Source organism: Rhyacophila brunnea, unplaced genomic scaffold (genome assembly GCF_057557595.1).
Source record: "Rhyacophila brunnea isolate RB1 unplaced genomic scaffold, BYU_Rbru_1.0 scaffold_13, whole genome shotgun sequence".
Classification (NCBI taxonomy): domain Eukaryota; kingdom Metazoa; phylum Arthropoda; class Insecta; order Trichoptera; family Rhyacophilidae; genus Rhyacophila; species Rhyacophila brunnea.
Genome location: NW_028232785.1, coordinates 12,735,911 through 12,751,939, shown reverse-complemented (window position 1 = coordinate 12,751,939; position 16,029 = coordinate 12,735,911). Strand labels below are relative to the sequence as shown.

General features: G+C 34.6%; 1 long non-coding RNA gene across 1 annotated transcript; it reads right to left on the bottom strand.

Moving 5' to 3' along the window:
• Positions 1 to 877: 877 nt before the first annotated feature.
• Positions 878 to 11,485, bottom strand: LOC147076525 (uncharacterized). The gene is made up of 4 exons (XR_015069635.1): positions 11,320 to 11,485; positions 8,551 to 8,670; positions 7,601 to 7,756; positions 878 to 4,703 (listed from the first exon to the last, which is right to left on the bottom strand). It is a non-coding gene; the product is annotated as an uncharacterized LOC147076525 (long non-coding RNA).
• Between the last annotated feature and the right edge of the window lie 4,544 nt (positions 11,486 to 16,029).

Below are 16,029 nucleotides of genomic sequence, written 5' to 3'. Positions count from 1 at the left end.
TTCATTTTTCTCAGAACTATCTAAAATCGTTTTAGGGGCTTTTAAAACTAGGCGCTTCTAATACGTATATACCACATCCAACGTCATTAGACGTATTGTTTGGTTTCTTATGGATATTTTTTCAGTCAATGTCTGGAGGTAGAACGCAAGACTTACCACCGCAAATCCAGACGAACAGCCAAAAACAATAATAACGTACAACAATATTAATACAGGTCCCGTGGTTGAAGGACAAGACCGCTGTGATTGGGGATGACCAGGAGGTGTAGATGGAGAGTCGTCAGGAGACATGAGAAGTCGAGATTTGATGGTTGTCCAGATGGATGGAGGAGCGAGTTTTATTTACAGCGTAAGCAGTCGGTACAAGAGTATGTTACAAGAGCGTTATGTTACAATACTTATGATAATGTTCCGAGGTCCGATCTCTGTAGAATGAGGTGCTGGGCGGAGGGATTCAGAGACTAATATACTAACAGACCGGGGACTTAAATTCGAGTGACATGTCCGACATGATGTACCTACTTGCAATCAAAATAATAGGTTGAACAGAATATTTAGGAAATACTTATTGTAATTGAGTCAGCTACTATATGGAGTTTGCGTCATCGGATATAGCTATGTGGAAAAATGGATATCGCGGAAACAATCAGCAGTAAGCTATTTACTGAGTTTACAATAATTTGACACTACGGGAAATGGATATTATTAGAGAATGTGTAATTCCGGTAATATATTTAATATCGCCAAGTTGTTTATCACCATAAAGTGAATAGTTCATGTCATGTCAAAGCGTCGTTGATGTAAAAAAAACTTACGAGTGGGTCTAAAGAAAATAGTTCTATAAAAAATATTTTTTTATTTCGTCATTAATATGTTACATTGTTTTGTGTTTGTTATATATATTACACTACGTCATCTTTCATTTACTCTGGATCAGAACAAGTTATATGTTACTTCGGATTACACGATCACAAAATATAACTAATCTAATGGATTAAGTTTTTTACTATTCTATTTGAGTCGTTTTTTGAGATCCGGGTTTCGCCTTTCGGCATCTTCAGGCACTATGTACACTCACCAAAAGGCAAATACACACTGACAACGAATACAATTAGCTCTAACGTATATAAATCTATGAAATAAAGTAAGTAAAAACTTTATCACCTACCTATTAAGTTGAGGATCACAATAAAAAATATGTAACAAACAAATCATGAATATAAATTCTAATGGATTCAAGCTCTGTACTATTCCATTTAAATCGTTTTTTGCGACCCGGGTTTCGCCTTTCGGCATTTGTGACCTCTGACTAGATAGGTAGATAATGGAGTTTTATCTACTTTATTGTATTGATTTACTATATAAGGTAGAGTTAAGAGTATTCTTTGTCAGTGTGTGTTTACGTTTGGTGAGTGTACACGACGCCTGAAGATGCCGAAAAGCGAGACCCGGGTAGCAAAAAACGACTTAAATGGAATAATACAGAGCTTGAATCCATTAGAATTTAAATTCAAATTCCATCAAGTACCTTCGGTCGATAGTATTAATATTAAATTATGAATAGTTGAAGTGTTTGTAAAAAACCCCTACATTATCAATAATAATACACTCGATAAACATACCTATATAAATCGTCAAAACCTAATAATAGATCATTAGTAATTATAAACAATAAAAAGAATACACTAAAGAGGTGTAAAATCATCCATTCTGGAACAATGGTAACGTAACCATTGTCCCCATCCATTTGCCTTTTGGTGAGTGTACACAGTGCCTGAAGATGTCGAAAGGCGAAACCCGGGTCGCAACAAACGACTCAAATGGATTAGTTCAAAACTTAAATCCGTTAGAATTTAAATTCAATTTCCATTAAGTACCTTCGGTCGATAGTATTAAAACTCTTGTTATGTTCTTCATTAAACATGGAGTTACAGTTGTGATATATTACGTTCATACATTTTAATAGCTTTTCTCTTGAATGAGATTGTGATAGTGTAAACTCATGATACAGTACACTCTCAGTAATCCGCCGAATCAAGCTTTATAATTCGCCAGTATTCGATTGTCAAATTCAGTAGTCCACCGCGTACATGTAGGTATACAACGCAGATGAGACGGGTTTACTTTGGAAACTTCTCCTTCGTAAAATATACGTTCATCGCGCTGAAAGTAATCTACCAGGGAGGAAAGGGCCCAAGTACCGCATCACAATTATTATGCCGTTCTCCAATCCAACCGAAACACAAACTGAAGCTTTTGGTCATAGGGAAAGCAACGAATCCTAAGCCATTCAAGAATATCTGCCTCACTGCACAACTGGTTGTGTCAAGTGATTTACTGTTTAATATTTAGTTAATAAACTCAGTCTATAAATATGTATAATTTAGTAAATACTTGATTTTGATTATAAATTTTTCAAAAAAACTATTTTCACGAAATACCTGTTTTAATTTTTACCGTATTTTGTATGTATCGTCACTGTTCTGGCACAAGACACTAATTCGAAAAAATGACATATTGAGTTAGTTATACCAACATGTTTTTTATTTCAAACTTTACCGTCTGGAAACCTTCTTAATAAATAAACAGTCTTTATTTTAAAGTCATCCTTCTTACGATTACTTAATAAACTCACATGATAGACCATTTCAAACATTTTAACAACTTCAAAGTCAAATTACTCAAAACTAGTATTCTCCAGTTAGTGTGTTCTGCCAGAACAGAGACGGTATGCACTATAATCCGCCGCTATCACTAATTGCACACTTGTCTGGTTTTTGGGGTGGCGGATTACTAAAAGAGTACTGTAACATGTCACAAAAGAGAAATTCTACACACATTTAAATCGTTTTTCAACAGAATGAGACTAGATGTGAGATATGAGTAATTGATTAAATACATTTTAATGGTTTTTGCTCGGAATGAGTCAGTTTGTGTACTTTCAGCCTACTGGAAGTTATACATGAGTAATTACACTGATCACATGTAAATGGCCTTTCACCAGAATGTTTCATTTTGTGTAATTTCATCTGACTAGATGTTTTACAAGAATATTTACATTGGCCACATTTAAATGGCTTTTCTCCGGTATGTTTTAATTTATGTAATTTCATGTAACTAGTTTTTTTACATGTGTACTTGCATATCTCACACTTGAATGGTTTATCGTCAGAATGAATGAGTTTATGAGATTTCAACTCACGGGATGTAAAGCATGAATAATTACATTCACTACATTTAAGTGGCTTTTCACCGGAATGAGTGATTTTATGTCTTTTCATGTATAAAGAATTTATACATGAGTAATTGCATTCTTCACAAGTAAATAACTTTCCACCATGAGTCAATTTGTGTGTCTTTAGGTTACGGGATAATATACAAGAGTAATTACACATATCACATTTAAATGGCTTTTCACCAGAATGCGTCATTTTGTGTGATTTCATCTGACAACGTGTTCTACTGGAATAATCACATTCATTACATTTAAACGGCTTTTCTGCAGAATGAGTCTTTTTATGTCTATTTATGTTACTAGATGTTATACATGAGTAACTACATTCGTCACATTTAAAAGGCATTTCACCAGCGTGGGTCATTTTGTGTACTTTCATCTGAACAGGTGTTTTACAAGAATAATCGCATTGCTCACATTTAAATGGCTTTTCTCCAGAATGAGTCATTTTATGTCTCTTTATGTTACTAGATCGTATACACGAATAATCACATTCATCGCATTTATATGGCTTTTCACCAGAATGAGTCATTTTATGAAATTTCATTTCACGAAATATTACACATGCGTAATCACATTGATCACATTTAAATGGTTTTTCTCCAGAATGAGACAGTTCGTGCAATTTCATGTTATGAGATTTTATACACGAGTAATTACATTTATCACATTTAAATGGCTTTTCACCAGAATGGGTCATTTTGTGTAATCTCATGCGACTAGACGTTTTACAGGAGTGATTACATTCACTACATTTAAACGGGTTTTCACCAGAATGAATCATTTTGTCCAATTTCATGTCACGAAATGTTAAACATGAGTAATCGCACTGATCACATTTAAATGGTTTTTCTCCTGAATGAGACAGTTTGTGTAATTTTAAGTCTTCAGATCTTCTGCAGGAGTAATTACACTCATCACATTTAAATGGCTTTTCACTAAAATGAGTTGTCAAATGTCTTTTCATGCGAGTAGATGTTATACAAGAGTAATTACACTTATCGCATTGAATTGTATTTTTAGTAAAATAAGATTTTATTCTACTAGGTGTTGGACATGAGTTAGAATTTTTGCTTTCAAATGACTTGTCACCATCAGACAAAATGCTTTTAGTGCATTCTGCAGCCATGTTAGTGGTCGCGTTGGTTGATTTTGTATGCAACGCTTTGTGAACGTCGAGTAAGTCCAATGATGCAAAAGAATTGAAGCAAATACTGCACGCAAACTTACTTTTATGAAATATTTTTTTTTCCAAGTCTATTACAGCTTCTAATTCTGGGTAACATTTAGAAACATTTCGTTCAATACTACCGAATATTTCTGGAAAGCTTTTGTTATGTTCCTCGGGTTCCTTTTTAATGTCTTCTGCATTAGTGTGTATGTCGTCGTCAGTTTCCTCTACTTCTGACATACACTGAGTCGATTTGAGATTTCCTGCGTTGGGTACTATGGTGGTAGCAGCGATAACCTAAAAAACAAACATAATAAACAGCAATTTTCTATGAGCAATATAAATGTAAGCAAATCAGAAGCCAATTAGATAAAATATACATTATAGCGCGCGGCCTCCGAATACTTTCTCGCTCGCACATCGGACGTCACCTACACTCAGCGCGGGCGTCCCCCACCGAAGCGCACCGGTGTTATCAGCTGGACAGCGAGGAAGGGGCCGCCTAGTTCGCTATATAAAGCGATGCTTGGCCTTGAACTATCAGTTAGCATTGTGCTGGACAGCTTAGCATAGTAGTCTTCCTTGCTCTGACAACGGTATACACGGTTAGCCGTGACCCTATCAGAGTACAGTGAGCCAGGCACAAGCTCAGGTTTCGCCATAGTTCTACTTTCAAAATTACATCGAACCTATTTTACATTTATAAAGGAAATCCACGAAAGTACCCTTTATAACATTTAATATGCATACACAACAGAAATTGTGCCACAAAAAAGCTTTTGACAGAGACATTAAATTTAATAACAAGAAACATAAAAACGCAATCAAATTGCTAACTACATTTATTACTTTACCATTAAAATGTCCGTAAAAAACATACGAGGGGGGTTTTGATAGTTTCATGGGAAACTGATACAGACTACTGTAAGGGCAGGGCTCGAAATGGACCGGAGCGCTGTTCCTGTCCGTGAAATCGGTAAAATTATCGCTCCGTCTCGTGGAATAAATAATTTGACCGTCTGAGTAGGCCATATAATAGAAAATCTAACACACTTTTTAATGAAAAAACACATAGACTTTGATAACTTTACTATGTAAAAATCTTCAGAAAACTGTCGAGCGCTCCGGTTCGTAAATTTTTCCATTTCGAGCGCTGTGTAGGGGACGGCAAAAGCTTGAACAAAACCTTGTATCGACTGGCAATAGGGGAAGACCTGTTTTGAAGAGCTGGGATCATCTCTGAATAGTGTGATAGAATTTTACAATGGTCTCTATAATGACTGACAGAAATTGCAACGAAGTCAGATCCTCAGAGGAAGGAAAATGACTAAGCCTGCCTCCTGAGATAACTACTTCTAGAGCGTAAGAGTAGATGTAGAGCATTCGATAACATATATGAAAAGTGGGAAAGCTCCAGGAGAAGATGGACTAACAATAGATCTTCTCACTGAGGTGCTTGTAGGAGTGTTCACAGCCTGTCTTCACGGAGAGAATATCCCAGAGGCTTGGAAAATTTACCTATCAACCCTAAAAATTTGAAAAATTACCGGCCGGTCAGTCTGTTGCCAATTTTGTACAAAGCCTTCGCAAAAATATACTCCAACCGCCTAGAACTTGTGTTAGATAAGTACCAACCGTGAGAGCAAGACGGATTCAGAAAAAGCTGCACCACAGGAACGACAACAAGAATATAGACTACCACGCTACCTGGGTTTCATTGATTATGAAAAGGAATTTGAATCTATCCAAATCCTCAATAATTATAGACGCTGTGTACAACCAAGGAATCTCTAGGCGCTAAATAAACATCCTGAATGACCGAAAGAATGATGTAAAAGAAATCATAAAGCTTCACAAGCCTTCTTTCGTGTTTCCTATTCACAAGGGTGTCCGACAAGGTGACACGATCTCACCAAAAACTATTCACTGCTACTCTGAATGATCTATTCAGGCAACTTGGAGGAATCGCCATTAACGGCGAATACCTGTCACCTTTTCTGCGCTTTCAGACGACATTGTTGTCTTTGGAAACTATTCGTTCAGAAAAGGTTGTAGGAGATTATAAAAGCAAGCCGCAAAGTATGTTTAAAGAGATATGTCTTGAATGAAATACTAATGATAAACTGCTTTGCTGAACGAAAGGGAATTTGCATCAATGGAACTCAAATCGAGCAGGTTAAAAACTTGGTCTATCTCTGGAAAAAAATATAATTTGACAGCGAACACATATAACTAACCATGTCCAGAAAATTGTACGTATGCAGTTCGCTGTATCACACTTTACCGCAAAATTTTCTATCAGAAATATATGGTCGTATATTAAAGACCGTTCAACCTCTTTTTACTGAGATAAAATTCATGCCTAAATAAAATACGTAATAAAAACTACCGAAATACAAGAGAAAGACAATAGATAATAGGTATATAATTAATAATAGGTATATAAAAAAAATCATGAATTCACTAATGAAAACCTAATCTAACCTAACCCAACAAATAATTCAGTATATCAGCTATTTTCACAAAAGTTTGCTGCTGGATTCCGACAAGAACCATGATTTATGTAGACATGAATTTTATGCCAGTACTATAAGATCCAAAGAGGATCCTATATATTTACAATAGAACATTTCACGGTAAAGAGTGATACGGCGAACTGCATTTCAATATTATCTAACAGACGACATTCATAACTCAATTTCACAAATTTTGCAAGCCTACAATGTGTATCAGTTTTGTAGGACACTCACACATTCAAAACTCCGCTTCAAAATGTAGTGTATTGGGATATAACATATTTGAATTATATTTATAAATCTGTTCTGGGTTCCAGACCTACAAAAGCATCAAATTCTTTTCAACATCCTTGGAGTATCAGTAGGTATACTTAAACATCAATTTTATACAATATGTACATATTTATACCTATATTAAACAGTAGGTACTTAGTTAGTACTTACAGTCCCACGATGGCCACGCAGCTTAAGCGTCGACCTATAGCGTCGTGGGTCCTAGATTCAAATCCTAGATCTGGCAAGTACATATATTGTGTTTCAATTGGTGTATGAATCAGCGTATGGACCTAATCGTTTGAGCAAGTGGCTGACATACAAATCTCCACTCTGTGGAAGCCTATAATGATCTCATTAGATCATACATGGTCAAAAATAACTTAGTTCAAATAAATGTATTACCTGTTTTACTGGTAGATATTCCGAATAGGAGCAGCTTGGTTGATGATCTTCATAATTGAATGGAGTCATTGTGTCTTCAATAAACTCTTTCTTGATGTCCACTCGCTGAAATTCGGGTTCCGATTTTATTTTTACCATGTCTATTGCTTGTAGGTTCTAAAAAAACAATATATATTATATAATCAAACGTATTTTAAGGAAATGTCTTATAAACAGTAGAAAGTTGTATTTTAATAACAATGTCCCTGCTTTTTCGTACAAGGTGGTTGTTAGTAATTTTGAACGATCACAAACACCCAGACTTTTGAATAAGTAACATAAATATTGTGTCCGCAGTGGGATCAAAACCCAGAGCTCCCGGATGGAAGGCCAGAACCTTACGCACTGCACCATGAGAGCCGTCTATTTTGGTATATTATACAGCTGCAATAATTCTGACCAAATGGTTGATAACTGATAAATTTCGGCTCATGTCGACTGCTTTAAAGGCATTATTAGTGTTCCTAGAAGTCCTTTTTACCGGGACAAGTCCTCTTTTTTATATCAATGTCCGTGTCCAGTATCTTTTTTCATTTTTATCGAATAATGCGTAATATGTCCTCTTTTTACGCTATGCACATTTTATACTAATCGATTAACAATATAATTTTAGTTTGTTATGTTAATAAATAAGATTAAGTATGTATGAGAATACATGATTGTAAAAGAAAATTATTATGTTTCGGGGTAAATTATCGAGATTTAGCAGTATAGAAATACTTAGAATTGATAAAATTACATGTATGTATTGTAAAATCACCGGGATTGAACCCGGAGACCCCGTACGCCATTTTGAAATATTTCCTTTTTTATCAGAGTCAAATATGGGAACTTTAGGCATAAACTATAGAGGAAGATACATAGTACCTAACATATCTGTACTTAAAATACTAAAATATTCATGTAATTACCTGTTTTACAGGCATATACTCCGTATACGAGCAACTTGGTTGATCATCATCGTATTTGATGTCATCACGCTGAAATTCGGTCTCTGATTTTACACTTGCCAAGTTTATTATTTGAAGGTTCTATAATATAATACAATATCATTTTACAAAATCAATCATATTTAAGTGAATATCATAATATAAACCTCAAAGTAATAATATAAAAAGAGTGGGTATTGTTCGGCAAAATGAAGCCGTGTTTCTTGCGTATAATTTCATTATAATCTTCAATTTTATTATTATTAACCTAACTATAAAACGTTATACCATCATGTTACAAAATACCAAATTTAAACACAACATAGCTAACTATATTTTATACTAAATTAATTAAAAACAATAATTACTCATAATCAATATTTACCGGCGACGTGTACAAGTAATATTTAATTCAGCCGTAGAAATTCTATCTTACTCTACCGCATATTGCGGAGATATAAGCATGCCGAATTCTTTTTCACTCGCATTTATGGTTAGTTTTTGCTCACGCCTTGATATATAAACAGTTGAAAATTGTATTTTGGTATATTCATTGCGGAAATATTCTTTCCCAGCAGCAATAATGTTGACTAAATGGTTGAAAACTGACAAACATCGGTTCTTGTTGACTGCCTTATAGGTATTGATTACCTATAGACTAGAGCAGGGTTTCCCAAACTTTTTCTGCAATGGAACACTTCGCAAACCCGAAAATTTTAACGAAACACTTAGTTTATGTCGTAGGTTATTTATTAGCGCAGCTAACCATTCTGCCAATTTTGGCAACTGTCGTTAAACTGACAAGACTTGTCAGCCGGTCAGTTAAAAACAATATACCCCATCTTTTTCATGCGCACGGTGTGAGAAAAGATCGTCCTACGTCAGTACCTAGATCATGGCCCGCACATCCCGAAGCGGGCCCTCTACTTATCGCTATGGTTAAAGGAAAGGGAATGTGAAGATCTACAGTTGCATATTCCAAATGGTGTTCGAGGTAAAATTAAGGGTATTTTTAGCGATTTTTTGTATTTTTAATACACCGACTTTTATGTTGATATGCACAATTATGAAAATGTCAAATATCGACAATAATCAAAAATTGTAAGCATGGCAAAACCACGTATTATTAAATGTTAGTATGCTCGAAGTGAAACAGCGCCGCAGGCGACATTTTGTTACTATTAGTGCATGTTTGTGATGTGTGTTTATCTCACTTGAGTGGTCGATCTCTCACGCCGCCCTCCCCGTAAGCCCAGGTCCCCACGCCAGAGCCCTGTCAGCCCTCCCCCCCTTGTGGGAGCCATGACCTATCTAGATACTTGACGTCATAAACATCAGTCGAGATTGATCATCACACGCCTTTCAACATGAAGTAGATTCTTTAATTATTTTGGTTTTACTTATTTTACTTCTACGTAGTAGAAGATCTTTAAATGTGTTGCAGTGTATAAACCTTTCCAAATGGTCGCGGAACGCCTTTTCAGGTTCGCCGGAACACTGGTGTTCCGCAACATAATTTGAGAAACCCTGGACTAGAGGAATATATATATTATCATATCAGTACCTACTTGCAATACTAAAATGTTCAAACAAGTAACTTGTATAAGACGTTTAATATACGCGTGTTTTTGAAACGTTTACAATATGCCAGTTTAATGACAGCATGTCCGCAAAGAACGCCAATTAATAGTATTAATAGACATAAGCGCGACCCACATTGAGGTGCATGTTACGGTGCTTGTCGCCTACTGTCACGGGCTGCCGCTACGGGGTAAAAAGTATGTAATGTCGATGTTCTTGGTGCTTAAAATATTATCAGACTGATGCTCCCATCCCTTAGCATATTTTGAACCTTTAAAAGAACATTGTCAATTGGCAAAATCTGCCGTAATCACTAAAACAACAATGAGGGCACTTCACGTTTAACTGTAGGTACTGCATCGGCACCTGCATGACGTTTTGAATGTTTTTATCATATTTCACATGACTACACTTTTCGAATGTCATGTCAAAATCACGTTGTTTTGTTTTTAGCGGTTGGAACTATGTATTTTCTATGAGAATGTTGTCTATTATCTATGGTCTGCAAGTTGGGTTCTATTAAAAATATTATTTATGGATGTCATGTCAAACATAATTTTAACGTACGCACACGTAGAAACTGAATTAATTGAAATTTGCATGAATAATTAATAATAATTCGAATTACTAATACATTATAGTAGGCACTCGCCACTCTTCATCGGTGTCATTCTTCATTGAATTTACGGAGACCATCTCCGTTCAAAATATTCTGCAAAACGACGAAACCAGACTAAATTTTCGCCGCAACGGCGTGACAGTAGGCGACATGCACCGTGATACGCACCTCAATGTGGGTTGCGCGATAATGCGTGGTTACTCTTGCATTTAGTCACTGTTCTGGCAGAAGACACTAATTCGAAAAGATGACATTGAGTTAGTTATACCAAAATGTTCCTTATTTCAAACTTTACCGTCTGGAAACCTTCTTAATAAATAAACAGTCTTTAATTTAAAATCATCCTTTTTACGATTACTTAATAAACTCACATGATAGACCATTTCAAACATTTAAACAACTTCAAAGTCAAATTACTCATAACTAGTATTCTCCAATTAGTGTGTTCTGCCAGAACAGAGACGATTTTATTGTTATAGACGCGACAATACATACTACTACCTTTAAATCCATGCACATGTAAACGGGATATATAGCTTAAAAAAACTAACCTCAAAAGCGCAACTAGAATCGTCGATAATCTCTTGCTTTATATACGTATTGGTCTCCTCGTCATTTCGATGGTAAAGGGGCACCTGCCATTCTGAATCAGATTCGTATTCATCCGGTTCCCGTTTCACATCCATTTTTACGAATTGAAAGCGTTCGTCCGTCAAAGATTATCGTAGAGATGCAAAAACGTGTAGACGTGCAATTGACAATCATAGACAATATACGTAAAACAGTGCTGCCATCTTTTTAACACCGGTTTGTAAAAAAAACTGTAATTCGAATTTTTATTCTCTTGTAATTATCTTTTTTGTTATCACAAAAAGGAAACGGGGAAATTTGAGAAATTCAATTCATATTATTGTATTTCGATCAAAAATAATTACCGGCGAATCTGAGAAAATCTGTTTTGTTTCAACGACTTATTTTTTACCTCATAAACAACTTGTTTTTCTTGGCAAGCCAAATGTTCCTCTGATATGAAATAAAATTATTGTACTTCACACTAAATAATTTTACGGTAAGGAAATATCGAAATTATGGTAGTTTTGGTGTAATATTTGCACGGTCAGAAATAAAAGTATTTTTCAATCATTCCTGTACTCGTCACTGGCACGTAGGTACGGTCATGCGCAATATGATACCCGCCCCGCATACATATTATTAATATCGTCACTATTCTGGCAGAATAGAAGACACTAATTCGAAAAAATTACATATTGATTAGTTAGAATTATACTAAAATGTTCCTTATTTCAAACTTTACCGTCTGGAAACCTTCTTAATAAATAAACAGTCTTTATTTTAAAGTCATCCTTTTTACGATTACTCGATAAACTCACATGATAGATCTTTTCAAACATTTTAACAACTTCAAAGTCAAATTAGGTACTCAAAACTAGTATTCTCCAGTCAGTGTGTTCTGCCAGAACTGAGACGATATGTGTCGTTGAGTTTCAAAACCCGCTATAACACTTTTTCATTATGTTGAGAAAATCAATAAAAACTTTTTGAACTAAAAAGGTTTTTGAATGTTTCAGTAGTGTTATAGCGGTATTTGATAGACACATTGATTTTGTTTCATAAATGACAGTTAATCGTAGTGGCTTTTGAATGAGGCGATAAAATTTTCATGTAGAGATTTTAATAACGAATCCAACGATATAATATATATCCTAAGTATTTCAAAAAAGTGCTATAACGGGTTTTGAAATTTAGCGACACAAGGTAAATTATTATGTACCTTTCTCAATTATTAGATTTATTCATTATACCTTTATTCGACCTTGTTTAGGAAAAAAGGCGTAACCTCACAGAACAAATTTTACAGTAGGGTCAAAAAACGTTTCTTGAATAATTTTAGATTAATATTTTTTTTAAATAGGCACAGACATTGGGTGCATTATGATTGATGATTTGGTGTAATATATTTTCGATCTAATAATAATTAAAGAAGTTATTACAGAAAAATCATTAAAACTGAGGGTAAATTTTTTATTCCTTAAATTAAAACTTAATTAATCCCAATCAAAACATGAATTTAGATAATAATTCGGCATTTGCGGCTTACTTCCTTTTTACAAAACGTGTTTTTAGTTGTAAGTATACATTGTTAATATCTAATAAAAGCACTTTTCGAAAAATCGAGGGTTAAGTACGCCTTTTTTTCTAAACAAAGTTGAATATTATCGATATCTTACTTTTAAAATATGTATTTATCTAAATACCATAAGAATAATATAAGTACCGTTTTCCCGATCATACTAAAAGTCGTACGTATACATAAGTACTTAAGGGCGATCATTTTTAACTTAACTAGAGATCCCTGTACTTCATAATTTTCCGGGAATATAGGAAAACGTTCCGCTCTTCTATGATTGGTCCGAAGGTTTTGCCTTTTATTTATCTAGTGGAAGAACAATTCTATTTTGTCTTTTATTCGTGGAAAGGGATAGAAATGATCCCATTGGTCGCCGCTTGGGCGCGAGAAAGTCATGTACATTATTTTCCACATTTTCCTAGACTACTTTAGAATCTTGTAATATTTATTTCATACGAATGGTGACCATAGCCGCTACCTGCCTTTAGTATTTTTCTATTAGGAATCTTGGATAATGATGCTCGGACGGAGTCTTTCATTATGGGTTTTGAGTAGAAAGAAACTGTCTATATACACCCTTGCCCAAAATAAATAAAACACACCTTGAAACTTAATTCTCCGAACGGACTTAAAAATAATATTGTTTTATTAAAACACAAAAACATTGGGAATGTTTATATAGCGCTGAGAATAGTTATTATTATGTTATTACAATGAATGTTACATTTTTTTTGACCAGGTCATATTATCGTGTGCATACAATATTATCGTGTACGGAAAATTATACGTACCATTGCAGTTCATCGTATCACACTTCACCGTGAAAATATGTTGTATGTGAAATACCTATATTATGGTACTATATTAAAGACCGTCCAACCTCTTTGGGTCGAATAGAAATGAGATAAAATTCATGCCTAAATAAAACACGAAACCAGCAGCAAACAAGTTTTGAAAACAGCCAATATACTGGATTACCTATTAATTGTTAGGGTCGGTTAGGTTAGGTTTTCATTCTTGAAGGGACATTATTGTCTGCAATGCTCCACGAACGTGTTTTTTTTTCATCTCTTTCCTATAAGAACGCTCACGGCGAACTGCGCTACGGCGAAAATGTTATAGGTACGTACAATTTACATGTACCTAATCAATATTATAGGCCCCACACAGAGTGGAGGTTTGTATTAACAGATTTTTTTACTAGAAATATATATTAACGACCAGTGACGTCCCTAGACAAAATTCCGCCCCTAGGCAGTGCCAAAATGTAGCCCCATTTTTTATACATTGTTTTTTTATCATCCTTTCCTGACTCCAATATCTTACTTTTAATCATAAATACACTATTAATTAATAGTCTATTAACACTCAACCATTAAAATAAAAAAATAAAACAAATCTAATTTAAATGCCATCTCTGCTTCAATAGACGATATTACGAGTCCACAGTATCACTTGGTTATCTGTATAAAAAGGAAAATGTGAAATTTAGAATGCTAATTATAATATGTAACTAGCAGTAGCGCACCCAGAGGGGGGGGGCAAGGGGTCCTGGCAACCCCCAAACATGAAAATTATCAGAATGATTTTAAACATTGAAATTGAAAGCCAATAAATTATACCTTGGGCTTAGACAAATAACACGGCAAAAAAATATTTGTAATTCTCCAGCACCCTTTTTAGAAGAATTGGGGCGATGGGGGCGAATTGGGTGAGCGGCGGGTGCTCATGGTCTGGGATAGGAGGAGACTGAGAAATTTTCTTTTTCAAAAATTAAAATCTATCTTGAACACCATGTGAAATCTCAGAGGAAAATCCGTCAACCGGTCCTACTCAAGAGCCGGAGTAAAATCGCACACAGTAAATTCGTTCAAACCTACACTACAGATCTGTACCTACCCACAGATGAAATGCAAAGGAGCCCCATAATATAAGTATACCCAGGGTCAAAGTCAAGATTCCTTACAGGTCCTAACGGAGAATTTGAGAAAATCCTAGACCATTTTAATTTTCGTACGTCTTCCTACAAAAATACTTACAGATGAATTCAAGAAATTCCATTCTAAGCCAGTCAAGGTCTTTTTTTTACCTCTTTAAGCAACTTTACCCCTCTATCTTTTGCACAAGCATATTTCTTGAACAAAGTGGTCCCACTGTCCAGCTGCCAAAATCAGATCCCTGATAGCTCATTTGAAATAGGATTTTAAAATTCGTATTGTAGGAATATTTTTTTGTCTTGAATGAAACTGAAATCAATTCCATCATACATTTGGAAAAATATTCATAGCATTCTTTTATTATACTTACCATGTTTCTTATGTACACTGAAAAGGAATGGTTAATGTGAAATAATGCCGGTGTATCATAAAATATTTATTTTAAAATTGATTAATTTACACATTTTATTACATGTCCAAAACATATTTTATTTAATCGTGTTTCAAATAAGGTGAATTGTGTGATATTTGCGAAATGGCTTTTTATAAACATAACCTCAAACTGACGAATATAGCATTTATAATTTTACGTGAATTTCAAAGTCTCCGCCTACAATAATATTTATTGCTGACAAATGGTTATGACAATGACTGAAATTACGGTAAGTACCTACCAATCTTTAACTTATTTAAATAATTTCAGAATATTTATTTGACAATCAAATCTGCGCAATGTAATAGATTTATGAATAGCATTAAGATAAAATAATATTATTAGTAACATAGTACAAACTTGATAATAATATGTGTTCTGTTTATTATAATATTCATAACGTACTTGCAGTCGCAGTTAGCGTATATAGAGTTTAGTTAAGAATTGTAGTTTTGAACTGACAGTTATTTAGTTATACGGTTTGCATGAGTAATTGCATGTCTCACATTTAAATGGCTGTACCAGAATGGGTCATTTTATGCACTTTCATGTTACTAGACGTGATACATGAGTAATTGCATGTCTCACATTTAAATGGCTTTTCACCAGAATGTGACATTTTGTGCATTTTCATGCTACCAGACGTTATACATGAGTAATTGCAAGTCTCACATTTGAATGGCTTTTCATCGGAATGAGTCAATTTGTGCAATCTCATGTTATTAGACTGTATGCATGAGTA